Raw genomic sequence first — 14,760 nt, 5'->3', positions numbered from 1 at the left:
GCCTCTGACGTCCACGTTCTGTGATGATATGTGGACTTCCCACATCTCGTCTCTCGTGGTTTCACTGTCCTTCAACCACTTTCCGTAGATGTTCACGATATCAGCAAACAAATAGTTGATGAGCTTCCCCCTTTTCGAGATGATCGTTTCCAGAACCCGGTCATAACAATCTGTTCTTTGTTAAAATCGCTTATGTCAGCAGAGTTGCCTGTTTACTTCTCATATCATCGATGGAATCATTCCCCATCCGCTCGCTCAAGATCTCTGGCTTCCAAAGCCAGTTGTGCATGCAGGTTAAGCAGCAAGCTTCTCTTCCTGCTGGGACCTAATATTGAAAGTAGGCGCCTCTCTCGTCGGAATGGCCTTTGTGCAAGTCAAGAGACGTTTCTGTGCATTCCCTCTTTACCGCAGGAGGCACTGCTCTCTCAGCAGATCAGGCTGACGTGTGGTCCGGCTGTGGGGGGCTTGGCGGCCCAGAGAATGATTCCCCCATTCCGTCTCTACTCTGCTTATATACCTTCCTGTCGCGTCACCATCTCGCGATGCATCAGACGGCATTTAATCTCGTTGTGGGTAGTGGTCATAATGTTTTTGCCCTTCAGTATATATACTATAAAGGCAGATGTATATACATATGTATGTACGTACGTTCCACACCTCCTCCCGAAACACTGGACCAATATCAACATAACCTTGAACACATATCACTTACGGTACGTAAACAATCCCTGTGGGGTTAAGAACCACCTGCATATCAAAGGGGTGGGGATGCGAGTGAAAAAGGACTGTAGGACACTACGTGCTAATAATTAGAATTCATTCACCCAGTATTTGAGAAAGGGAGTACTTAGCGACTTGAGACCAAATTTACACACAATTTCAAACCTTTATGAAACTTTTTCTCGCTGACAGTCCCCACAAAATAATGAAAAGAGAAGCGTTGATAGCTTACTACTGCCGCGCGGGATAGCCGAGCGGTCTGAGGCGCCTTGTCACGGTCCGCGCGGCTCTCCCCGTCGGAGGTTCGAGTCCTCCCTCGGGCATGGGTGTGTATGTCGTCCGTAGCGTAAGTTACTTTAAGTTAGATAAGTAGTGTGTGATCTTAAGGACCAATGACCTCAGCAGTTTGTCCCATAAGATCTTACCACACACACACACACACACACACACACACACACACACGCAAAACATTGCTACATTTTCCTTGTCCATGCAATAAAACGACATTTTAACCTATTACTTCTTTACTGCAAATTGTATGCGCGACATATTTTGCAGTTTCTCATACACCACTGAATGTCCTGCAAATTTATAACACTGTACGACACATAGTTCAACTGCTATGACGTCAAACGCTATCAGATGAGTGAAAAAATGCCGCATCACGCAAGATTATTACTTCTTTGCTACTGACTCTATCCGCAACACGAGTCGCAGACAGTATCCACACATGCTGCCGAACGTACCTATAAAATTATATGAATGTAGGACACATACTTCAGGAAATATAACGTCATAAACACTGAGCTGAGAAAAAACGAAATCCGCTAGACATACAGGTGAAATGTGTGTACAAATATGTGAGAAATATGTTAAATGTATGTGAAATACATGCGACATCTGCGTATGTGTGCAAAGCCACAGGTAAAAAGGTGCTCCTAACCCGCTGGATCGACTTCAGCCGAACTTGGTACGCATTTTACCTCTGATTGGAGTAGGAATGATAACGAGGACAGAAAAGAGGGTGGGACAAGATGGACAGACACAGAAAGGGAAAGAGGAGATGGACACAGACAGGAGAGGAGGAGACTGGCAGAGAGAGGGCCATGCGGAAAAGAACAGAAAGGGGAGAGAAGTTGGACAAAGAGAGGCGAGAGGTGGCGATGGACAGAGGAAGCAATGAGGAGGAGATGGGTGGAGACAGGAGATGGAGAGAGAAGAAAAGAGTAGCAGATGAACAGAGAAAGTTGAAGGAGAACGTGGATAGAGATAGGAGATTAGGAGATGGACAGTGGGAGGTGAAAGGAAGAGAGGGATTAATAGAGGATTACAGTAAATACATTCCCGAGGAACGCAACGTATGCTGATAGGTTCAAATAAAATAGCTGGCGATAAATTTAAAACAATCCTTTTTAGAGAGGGAGCCATCTCAATTCTAACTGTCTGAGCACCACGATGACGTTCATGGGATGCAACATAATAAATTAAATAAGTGATTCGTGGTCACAGAAAATAAATTAGGTTAGCGACAGGAGTTAGCAGCGGTAAATATTCTTGGTACGCTAGAACACTAAGAGATCAGTTCAAATGAGACTACGAATGGTTGTAATAAATTTTCAACAGTATAACAGCAGATGATATCATGATAAGATTTTATAAAATGTTTAATGCAGAAAAAAGTGATTTGGCTCATCATCTTTCCAGTGATACATGAGGTGAGAAAAAAATTGAAAATTTGTGGTAAGATCACACGGGACCAAACTGCTGAGGTCATCGGTACCTAAGCTTACACACTACTCAATCTAACTTGAACTAACTTACGCTAAGGACAACACACACACCCATTCCCGAGGGAGGACTCGAACCTCCGACGTGGGGAGCCGCACGGACCGTGACAGGAAGCCCAAGACCGCTCGGCTACCCCGAGGGGCCATAAGGTGAGAACTTGACCGTCCAACTCTATCAAATGAAATGGCCTAAAATGGACGCGCGTATTCCGCGGTGACCTCCTCCACACCTCTCTGCCCACCAAGTGAAAATTAGGTGTTCAGTAATTTCCTCTATGCCAAACAGACAGATAAAGGGCAGTCAAGCGAAAATTAGAAAGATGAAAAAAAAAGCATGTAAACTGCTTATTTTTCTAAAGTAATCGAGATAATTTTCATACATTTATCTCTCTGTGAGACAAGACGATCAATACCTTCATCGACAAATGTTAGCGGTTGCCCACGGAACCATGATTGTGCCCAGGCGTGCACCTCTTCGTCAGCCCATATGCAAGGTTGTTCCGACTACGCTACAGAGCTTTAGTTGGAAAGCCCTTACGCATTCTCCATAGTATCGCAATCCCATCCCATGGGGTTTTCATATTTCTGGAGCCCTCAAGAAAAATGTTAGTCGCCGTCGATTTATTTCGGACGAAAAGGTGCACGCGTGTGTACAATTACGGCTCCGCGGGGAACCTCAAACATTTCTCGATGAAAGTATTGATCGTCTTCTCTCCCAATGAGATAAATGTTTTAACAGTTACGATGATAACTATTGAAATAATAAACAGTTTACTTGGGTTTTTTTCAACTGTCTCATGTCCATTTGGCCCGCATCTCGTGGTCGTGCGGTAGCGTTCTCGCTTCCCACGCCCGGGTTCCCGGGTTCGATTCCCGGCGGGGTCAGGGATTTTCTCTGCCTCGTGATGGCTGGGTGTTGTGTGATGTCCTTAGGTTAGTTAGGTTTAAGTAGTTCTAAGTTCTAGGGGACTGATGACCATAGATGTTAAGTCCCGTAGTGCTCAGAGCCATGTCCATTTGAATGCCCCATACAGAAGAAATTTCTGAAAATGAGACGTTAGAATCCATTTTAAGGTAATTATATTGCAGTAGTTGACATAATTTGTTCAGTGTGGTATAAGATATATCCCACCCCTGTTAGAACAATGAAGTCGAATCAACGTTTCAGTGTCGTGAAAACTGAACATTTAAGAAGTATTGCGGCGCCACTCGGTCTGCTCCCGAGAGAATCGAAGAATGCCAGCACTTCTAAATGGTAAAGGCCTGCATGACTTCGGAAGCAAGCAATTTGTCTTCTGTATAGTTACAGCTGAAAAGTAATTCTTGCATGTAGTTATAGTAATTCCATATGGTCCAAGTACATTAGTGATGAGTTCATCAGCGATGTATCTGAACAAGAAAGGAATCATACGTGATTGTTCATATCTTTTGCAGAAAAGCGTCACTGAATAACTGCAGGGGAATTCCGAACGACTTGTGTAAACATCCCGTTCGATGTAACGAAGGACAAATCGCTTAAACTTGCATAAACGTAAGGTGATGCAGATAAAAAGGAGAAAATTTTAAGTGTAATTCAATTACTGATTTACTGATAAGCGTGAGAACTCTGTCATATCAGTTAAATACCGAAGCGTAATGTTATGAAGTGTTATAAAGTGGAATGCACTCTCAGAATCTGTATCTAGCAAAGCGTGTGAATCATTGCGGTATGTCAGGAGACTTCTCGAAAATTATAGCGATCTAGTCTTAAACACCGGTCGAGTATATAGAATCCTCACCAAGTCAGTTATAAAAAATGAAAAGTGTAGAATATATTGGCATAATGCGATCGTGGTTGCATGAAACTTCAAGGAGAAATAAGAAACCGTAGGTCGCGAATGAGGTAATCAATACTATTAGGCCACTCACTGCCCTAGTACAGCCTCGTGTGAAACTGGGGAGCTGTCCACAAACTACTACTTCTTACTTTCACAACACTATTCAAAGTATGCTGCATAGTTATGATGTTTCTAATCCTGTTCAATTAAACTTATTCAATAAAATTTCTTTTGAACAATGTCACTTTTCTTCCAATGATTCCCATTTGAGTTTTCTGGGAACTGACTTTAGGCTTTCGTATCGGCTATGCATACCTGTTGCGATAACAGCAGAGAGGCTCTCAATTCCACGTTGACATACTCTGTCAGTTTTCTTGATAAACACTCTAAAACCAGTGAGAACGCACTAGTATTGCAGGTGAAGTATTCTTCCGAATACTGATTTCTTGCTCTTTCAATTCCGTATCGTTTCGTAATTTTATCCTTGGGTTTTTATGCAATGAGATACGTCACAGTAATTTGTCATTATACAGCAATCAGACACTATCTAATACTTATTCTTTTCTAGCCTCCTCAGTCTGAGCTTGTACTGAATGCGTTAAAAGTTTATATTTGTGGTCAATGTATTTTGGTAAGACAAAATGAAACTACACTCCTGGAAATTGAAATAAGAACACCGTGAATTCATTGTCCCAGGAAGGGGAAACTTTATTGACACATTCCTGGGGTCAGATACATCACATGATCACACTGACAGAACCACAGGCACATAGACACAGGCAACACAGCATGCACAATTTCGGCACTAGTACAGTGTATATCCACCTTTCGCAGCAATGCAGGCTGCTATTCTCCCATGGAGACGATCGTAGAGATGCTGGATGTAGTCCCGTGGAACGGCTTGCCATGCCATTTCCACCTGGCGCCTCAGTTGGACCAGCGTTCGTACTGGACGTGCAGACCGCGTGAGACGACGCTTCATCCAGTCCCAAACATGCCCAATGGGGGACAGATCCGGAGATCTTGCTGGCCAGGGTAGTTGACTTACACCTTCTAGAGCACGTAGGGTGGCACGGGATACATGCGGGCGTGCATTGTCCTGTTGGAACAGCAAGTTCCCTTGCTAGTCTAGGAATGGTAGAACGATGGGTTCGATGACGGTTTGGATGTACCGTGCACTATTCAGTGTCCCCTCGACGATCACCAGTGGTGTACGGCCAGTGTAGGAGATCGCTCCCCACACCATGATGCCGGGTGTTGGCCCTGTGTGCCTCGGTCGTATGCAGTCCTGATTGTGGCGCTCACCTGCACGGCGCCAAACACGCATACGACCATCATTGGCACCAAGGCAGAAGCGACTCTCATCGCTGAAGACGACACGTCTCCATTCGTCCCTCCATTCACGCCTGTCGCGACACCACTGGAGGCGGGCTGCACGATGTTGGGGCGTGAGCGGAAGACGGCCTAACGGTGTGCGGGACCGTAGCCCAGCTTCATGGAGACGGTTGCGAATGGTCCTCGCCGATACCCCAGGAGCAACAGTGTCCCTAATTTGCTGGGAAGTGGCGGTGCGGTCCCCTACGGCACTGCATAGGATCCTACGGTCTTGGCGTGCATCCGTGCGTCGCTGCGGTCCGGTCCCAGGTCGACGGGCACGTGCACCTTCCGTCGACCACTGGCGACAACATCGATGTACTGTGGAGACCTCACGCCCCACGTGTTGAGCAATTCGGCGGTACGTCCACCCGGCCTCCCGCATGCCCACTATACAACCTCGCTCAAAGTCCGTCAACTGCACATACGGTTCACGTCCACGCTGTCGCGGCATGCTACCAGTGTTAAAGACTGCGATGGAGCTCCGTATGCCACGGCAAACTGGCTGACACTGACGGCGGCGGTGCACAAATGCTGCGCAGCTAGCGCCATTCGACGGCCAACACCGCGGTTCCTGGTGTGTCCGCTGTGCCGTGCGTGTAATTATTGCTTGTACAGCCCTTTCGCAGCGTCCGGAGCAAGTATGGTGGGTCTGACACACCGGTGTCAATGTGTTCTTTTTTCCATTTCCAGGAGTGTATAAGACTACATTTTCTTTGAAAAATGGTGCGATTCACCAGAATTTAGGACATGTTCAAAGTGAACACTGCGTCACAGAATAACTGAAGTATATACTAAACTCAGATCACTCGGTATTGATGAGGTAGTTGACAAATGTAGTCCAGTCATCGGAGTACTGTTGTGATGAAATAAAAGATCACTTATTCGATAATGAAGGGTATATCAGCAGATTATAGCATATTCTAAAGACATTCTAGTTCAAAATTACTGAAAGAAAAACAGGAATTACGGTTATTTTTCGAAGACATGCTCACAGTGCGATGAACAGCTTTTTTCCAAGTAGGTTGTGTCATCTACTGGGAACACACGAAAACAATAACAACTGATGCACCAAATCCACATGATGTAAAGTGTATTCTACAGTAAAGCACAGAGAGTTTAGTTTATTCCCTCAGCTGAAAAAAAAGTTGGATGGGGCATATATGCTACGTAAGGACTGAGGACGTTGGCAGCATTATCTTGCGTTTGGCCAGTATTCAGGAAAACTTCTGTTTAGCACAGCAGGCTGAAATAATTTCTATGTCAGAGAATAGTCTGAGACATCTGTCGACCTTGACTGCTATCTGCATTGAGAATACTGGTGTCCAGTGAGGTATCTTAGGTTTAGGCTGAAGTCTTTTTCGTTTCTGATGAAGATCAACTGTAAAGGATAAAGAACTGGATTATGTCAGTGAAGACTTCACTCAATACGCAGTGGTATGGAGCAGAGAATGAGTAACATACCACAGAATCATGCAATGTGAATTTACGAAAGTGGAAATAATTTTTTATGCTTCTAATTTAGGGAATTCTTCTTGCGATACTTGTCACCTATAGCTAGTTTAGCAATCTTTTTCACTTACAAAAACGCAGCGTGCTACCTTCATACCACAATTTGATCATCTCCGAATAACTGAGCATTTGTCAAATCTGTATCTTTCTGTTCTTTTTCGCACCTCACTCTGAACAAAGAGTCTCGGGCAACCTGCAAAAACAGGACATCGCAGGAAACTTAAACCAGGATAATATGATCTATGTACGAATTCATTTCTTTCTGATTAAGAATTTCAGTATTTACAACAGTACATATCGGTCTGTAACAGCGAAATTCATGATCAAAATGAATAATAAACAGAGGTTTTGTTAGAATGTCTGCAAATTTCCGAAGGAGGTTACTAATCACTTGAGAAATAATATACATATACGAAATTAGCAAAGTGATGCTGCGACGTCTACAAGCGGCTATGAATTATCTGCAGTATGTGTTAAGAAACAGCAAAGGGAGACTGAATGGAACTGTTCATCAATTCCTGGTTTCTACTGGCAAAGCTGTCGTGTAAATCATCCGGACCAGTCACGACTAAGGAGGCCCTCTTGTGGCTTCTTTGTAACATAGAGACGTATCTTCACCAGTAATTTGTCTTACGGCACGCAATGTCATTATCTATAAAAACTGGAGAATGGAGAAAGAATGGGAAGGGACGGGTGGGAATTCGTGACTTCCAGCCGCACAGGGCATTGTCGTAATGCGATGGCGGAAGTTGAAAATGTGTGCCGTACCGGGACTCGAACCCAGATTTACCGCTTCTCATGAACAGATAACTTAACCGTTTCCTTCATCCAGATGCGGTCCCTGACCGACTCGAATGTCCAACATATCGCACGCTGCAGTTTCTACATCCGTTGTCCATTAATTTCCTACTGGCAAATTACTGATTCCCGAAGGAGTGCGCCCGCACTGAAAAAAAAACGCCGCTAAGGAGCTGTCGCACTCTTATAGAATTGTACATATTTTAGTGGTTTCTGTTCTGTCTCAGTAGGTAGAGCTCTTGTCCGCGTAAGTCAAAGGTCAAGAGTTCGATTCTTGGTCCGGCACACAGATTTAATCTGGCAGGATGTTCCATAGCTGAAAATGAAGACCACATCTGTCCTGTACCGGGCGAAAATGCGCTCGTCGCTACACGGTGGATTCTTTAGTTTTATCCGGGAGGAGACCGAGTGCGCTCTATAAGACATGAAATACATTCTAAGACAAAAAACGTTACACATCAAGAAGGAATCATCCAAATGTGCCGGAAATCGGTAGACCTGATGTACATCTACAGACAAACAAATGATTACAATTTCAAAAATTTAGGATGATTTATTCAAGCGAAACAGCTTAACAAAATGGTTCAAATGGCTCTGAGCACTATGGGACTTAACAGCTGAGGTCATCAGTCCCCTAGAACTTAGAACTACTTAAACCTAACTAACATAAGGACATCACACTCATCCATGCCCGGTGTAGGATTCGAACGTGCGACAGTAGCGATCGCGCGGTACCAGACTGAGGCGCCTAGAACCCCTCGGCCACTCCGGCCGGCCACAGCTTAACACATTGAGCAAGTCAATAACGCCTTGGTCCACCTCTGGCCATTATGCGAACAGTTATTCGGCTTTGCATTCATTGACAGAGTTGTTGGATGCCCTCCTGAGGGGTATGCTGCCAAATTATGTCCAACTGGCGCGTTAGATCGTCAAAATTCCGAGCTGTTTGGAGGGCCCTGCCCATAATGCTCCAAACATTTTCAATTGGAAAGAGATCCGGCGATCTTGCTGGATAGGGTAGGGTTTGGCAGGCACAAAGATGATCAGTAGAAACTCTCGCCGTGTGCGGGAGACCATTATGTTGTGGAATGTAAGTCCACGACGGCTTGCCGTGAATGGCAACAAAACGGGGAGAAAACTACTGCCGCCGTACCACTGTGCAGTAACGATGCTGAGGATGACAACCGAAGGAGTCCTGCTATGAGAAGAAGTTGTACCCCAGACCATCACTCCATTTAGTCCAGCCGAATGGCGGGCAACAACAGTTAGGAGGCATTCCACTGTTATCCAGGGCGTTTCCAGACATGTCTTCGCTGATCATCTGGACTCAGTTCCAAGCGGGACTCATCACTGAAGACAAACCTACTGCAATCAACGAAATTTCAGGCAGGAGACTTGTCTGGAGATGCCCTGAACAGCAGTGGGTGGCCAAGCTGACTGTCGCCCGCCTTATGGACTGATAACGAAGAGCGATGGTCTGGGGTGGCATTTCTTTTCAGTGGAGCACCCCTTTGGTTATCGCCCATGGCACCGTTAGAGCACAGCGGTGCGTTGACAATATTTCAGGCTCAGTTTTGTAGCCCCTCGTGGAAAGCTATCATGAACATTACGTTTTAGCAAGGTAATGCCCACCAGCACATGACGAGAGTAGCTACTACTTGTCTCCGTGCTTGCCAAACCCTGTCTCGGCCAGAAAGGTCGTCGAATCTCTCCCAAACTGAGGAAGTTTGGACCATTATGAGCAGGGTCCTCCAACAAGCTCGGGATTTTGACGATCTGAAGCGCCAATTGGACATAATTTGGCACGATATCATTCGGGAGGTTATCCAACGACCTAACCGTCAACGGCAAGCCGAGTAACTACTTGCATAAGGGCCAGAGGTGGAACAATGCATTACTAACTAGCCCAATTTATTAAGCTCTTTCCCTTGAATAAATCGTCCATGTTTCTGAAATTGTAATCATTTGTTTTTCTGAACATGTACATCAGATCTACCAATTTTCGTCCCGTTCGGATAATTCAAATGGCCCTGAGCACTATGGGACTTAACATCTGAGGTCATCAGCCACTAGACTTAGAACGACTTAAACCTAACTAACGTAAGGACATCACACACATCCATGCCCTAGGCAGGATTCGAACCTGCAACCGTAGCAGCAGCGCGATTCCGGACTGAAGGGCCTAGAAGCGCTCGGCCACAACGGCCGGTCTTCGTATGATTCCCTCGTGGTGCGTCGTTGTTCTATTTTTTTATATTTTTTTTATTTGTAGAGTGTAGGAGTTCACTTTAATACAACGTAGATAAGAAGAATTATTTTACTTCACTTTGTACACTCTATTTCCACAGGAACGTCTTGAGTGTTTACGGCTATCTCTTAACATTAATGCATCACTTGATACAGAAAATACACAAGTCCCTAGCTCGTAGTACATTTAACAATAACTTTCACTCAGGTTTCTGCCTAATACATTGCTCGCATAGGAAGTCTACTAGAAGACGATGCCGTCGATTTACTCGACGATCGCAGACTGGGCTGAGCGGTCCTGTTCTCGGCCGTACGTAGAAGATCGTTGCGGTGGCGTAGCGAAACGTTTTTACGTTTTTGGGCATGGCTACTCCAGTGTCGCTCATTCGTCCATGCGGCTTGCAGTGAATGTATTTTATTACGAGCCGGCCGTGGTGGCCGAGCGGTTCTGGGCGCTACAGTCTGGAACCTCGCGACCGCTACGGTCGCAGGTTCGAATCCTGCCTCGGGCATGGATGTGTGTGATGTCCTTAGGTTATTTAGGTTTAAGTAGTTCTAAGTTCTAGGCGACTGATGACCATAGAAGTTAAGTCCCATAGTGCTCAGAGCCATTTGAACCATTTTATTTTATTACGGTTGCGTTGCGAGGTACCGAGCTTGCTTTGGCACCTCGCTATTCGGACGACACCACAATTTTATCTGTGACACTTATTGTAAACAACCGGAACGCCTTTGTATTTGACTCTTAAAAGCTTAAGGCTAGTTAACGAATGCAAAGAATTAAGATGAGTATGAAATGCGTTTACCTTTCCACTGTACTTTTGAACGGGATGTATTCGTAGCAGCGACGTAACGACATTCAAAATCTGCTTACGGAAATACCTTGCGTCGTACCATAGTCGTCACATCACTTTATGAGTTGACGTATGTCGGCGACAAAAATTCCGCCCAGCACATCTGAATGATCGCTTCATAGACATTCTTACTCTATGGAGCGATGCTGTATGCACACAGATGATGCAAATCTTTTATTTTATGTCAAATGCAAGAAGGGGCAGAGTAAAGAGTGATTTTGAAAAGCATGGGAACCGTGCTCAGCTGATAGAAATTGGTGGGGATGCAGTCGGCCATGTTCCTGGCTCGTTAGCACTCGACGGCAGTGGACCGGTGGACACCTCAGTGTTGCGTATACGCTGCTGCCAAAGTATTTCACCAAAACGGTACTTCCTACGTGCGCGCAAGTCGTGCTTTTCGGAACCGTCTTCAGATTAATCGGAATCGACCAATGTCGTCTGCCTATGCGATTGAAAAGTGGATTAAGAACTTTGTAGAGATTTCATCAACGACGGTAAAGAAGCGTGGGAAACCAAAGACAGTATGTACTCCTGAAAACATTGAGTGTGTAAGGCTGCAGTCGATATAAGCTCACGTGGCTGAGCTGGCCAGCATAGCACTACATTTTGGAATTCCAACAGAGTATTTAGACGGATTTTACAGGACTATCGCCTTTACAAAATCTAAATTCTTCAGGATCTTAAAGGAACAGTCGAAGATGATCCTGTGAAGAAATGTTGAATTTATTAAATGAGGACGAAGACATTGTAAACATTTTCTGGGTGTGTGACGAGGTCCATTTCTATTTGTCCGGTTACGTCAAAAAACAGAAATTTAGGATTTGGAGCAAACTGGATCATAGGCAATAGCATCAGCAAACTCTCCATTCTCCCAAAGTTTGTGTGTGAGACCGTAGAGCTGCACTTTTTCGAAGATGATATAGGCAACACTATGAGAATGACTTCAGAACTCGTACGCAGACACGTTATAAAAGTTTTTTGCTGCACAATTTCCTCATAACGAAATAAACTAGGAAGTACTTCTTAAATAAGACGGAGCGGTCTACCATAATGCAATAGTAAACACGAATATTGTTAATGATTCTGCTTCCCAACCACGGGACCTCTCAAAACGTGGGTCTCGCTTGATCTCCCGTTCACTGCAGTTAGCAACGGGCGACTTTTCTTTCTGGTGTGACCTGAAGAGTAAAATGTATCCGGATAAACACCCACAAACAGTTGAAGCACTGAAAGAATGGCTCCGACAGGGAGTGGTTAAAATCCCACAGGCAATGCTGAAGTATGTACTGAATAACTTTTGGGCCAGTCTGTAAGAATGTCTACAACTGAGCGGACGTCATCTTACTGCAGGTTTTTTAACTTGAATGATCATAATTTTTCTACGTCATTATTTTCGTGTTGGAACAAAATCTTTTGATATTATTTAGCTTAATGGGTGACAAACACGCCGAACTAATTTCATTGCTGGTTCCCTCATGTGAGAGACGGAAAAGCTGAGGCACTGGACAGCAGTATCACCCACGGCAACAACGGAGATGACGCGCGATGAAGAATACGTGACTTCGAAAGCCTGCTTTTGCGTCAACAAATCTTTAGCTGAGGCCTACGCAGTATTACACAAACCCTATGGAGAGTGTGTTCCAGCCTACAGTACAACTCGAAGATGGTTCAAATGGTTCAAATGGCTCTAAGCACTATGGAACGTAACATCTGAGGTCATCAGTCCCCTAGACTCAGAACTACTTATACCCAACTAACCTAAGGACATCACACACATCCATGCCAAAGACAGGATTCGAATCTGCGACCGTAGCAGCAGCGCGGTTCCGGACTGAGCGCCTAGTACCGCTCGGCCACAGCGGCCGGCTCGAAGATGGGGTTCAAATGGCTCTGAGCACTATGCGACTTAACTTCTGAGGTCATCAGTCGCCTAAAACGTAGAACAAATTAAACCCAACTAACCTAAGGACATAACACACATCCATGCCCGAGGCAGTATTCGAACCCGCGGCCGTAGTGGTCGCTCGGTTCCAGACTGTAGCGCCTAAAACCGCACGGCAACTCCGGCCGGCCGGGTCGAAGATGGCCTTAATTGTTTAAAGAGGGAAGGTAATTAGTTTAAACGGACGATGAACCTGTCGCTTCAGTTACTGCTGCTACGGAAGAGAACATCAACACCGCTGCTGTCATTGAGTCAGTAAATAATACTGACTGGGAGCTAATAAACCTAATACTAACAGTATTTGTACTAATGCTAATAGCAATAATAATAATAAGAATTACAATAATGATAGTGACAGCTGTGCGATATTTTTTCTATTGCCTAAGTTGGAGGAAGACATTCAGGGTGGTATTCTCCATCAACAGAAGCAGTAATGAAGGATGCGAAGGTGATTCTGAAAGACCTTTCAAAAAATGGCTTTCACCCTGTCTTTACAGACTAGCAGAAACGCAGGGACGAGTGGATCGCATCCAGAGATGACAATTTTGAGAAGGACCAGCAAAATTATGAGGATGAGGTATTTCTACAAAAAAATTGAACTCTCTTTATTGAACAGTAGGCGTATGCAATTATCTTAAATGCTTTTTGTATGTAATTGAAGGTGGTAAAAATACAAATAGGATAAACTTTATTGAATTTTTTTACAGTATTTTCAGAATGGCTTTTTTCTGTGCGTTACCCTCTGTAAGAGTGATGAAGGGTTTCGGAACATAAAAGTATCCTACAGTGTCGACCCGAAATTAGGCGAAAAATACATAGCTGAGGTGGCCTAGAGACCGGCACAGGCAGTTTTCAGCGGCGTCCGCAAGTGTAGAAGTGAGGCCGGGAGCGCGTCGTCCTTGGGCTGGAGGCGATCGCGCAGCCTGTTGATGCCGGAAGGGCGGCTGGATTGATGGCCGCGGGCGGTCCTCGGCGCCGCCTAACGGCCGACGCACACGCAGCCCAACAAACGCGCGTCTCCTAGCGACCGCCGCGGTCGATCGGCGGACGCTCGCTCCTGCCGTTCTGCCGCACCCCGCGCAGCGCCCGCGGCTGGCTACAGAACGCGCCGCTGCCTCAATTCGCGGCATCTTGCTCCCGCGTGGCCACTCGGACCAAAACGCTTTGCTGTGGCTGAATCATCACGATGAACCATCTTCACAATTGGTGGAAAATACCTGAAGAAACAGCAACGTCCCCAGACAAAGACGCCACAGACGAGCCATCACGAGCGCAGCGATGGTTGCGAGAGGGAGCTAGTTTTTGTCTTGTCTGCACGGTCAGTGTTACTGCAGAATTAATGCAGCTGACTTCTAACCGAGTGCCACAAAATTAAAATCTAGTGCAACATGGATTTTACAGATTTTGGCAGAGATACAGGCAAGGCGGAATGCTTTCAGAAGGATACTTCTTAGCAAGTGTACCTGTTTTTACGCCTACAGTTCACACTTAGGTGACTGGCGGAGGGTTCTTCGAACCACATTCAGACTATTTCTCTACCGTTCCACCCTCTAATAGCGCGTGGGCAAAACAAACACTTAAATATTTTTGTGGGAGCTCTCATTGCTCTTATTTTATATGATGATTATTTCTCCCTGTGTAGGTTGGCGACAATAATACAGGGTGTTACAAAAAGGTACGACCAAACTTTCAGGAAACATTCCTCACAC

Source organism: Schistocerca piceifrons, chromosome 1 (genome assembly GCF_021461385.2).
Source record: "Schistocerca piceifrons isolate TAMUIC-IGC-003096 chromosome 1, iqSchPice1.1, whole genome shotgun sequence".
NCBI lineage: Eukaryota > Metazoa > Arthropoda > Insecta > Orthoptera > Acrididae > Schistocerca > Schistocerca piceifrons.
This window is presented reverse-complemented; position numbering follows the sequence as displayed.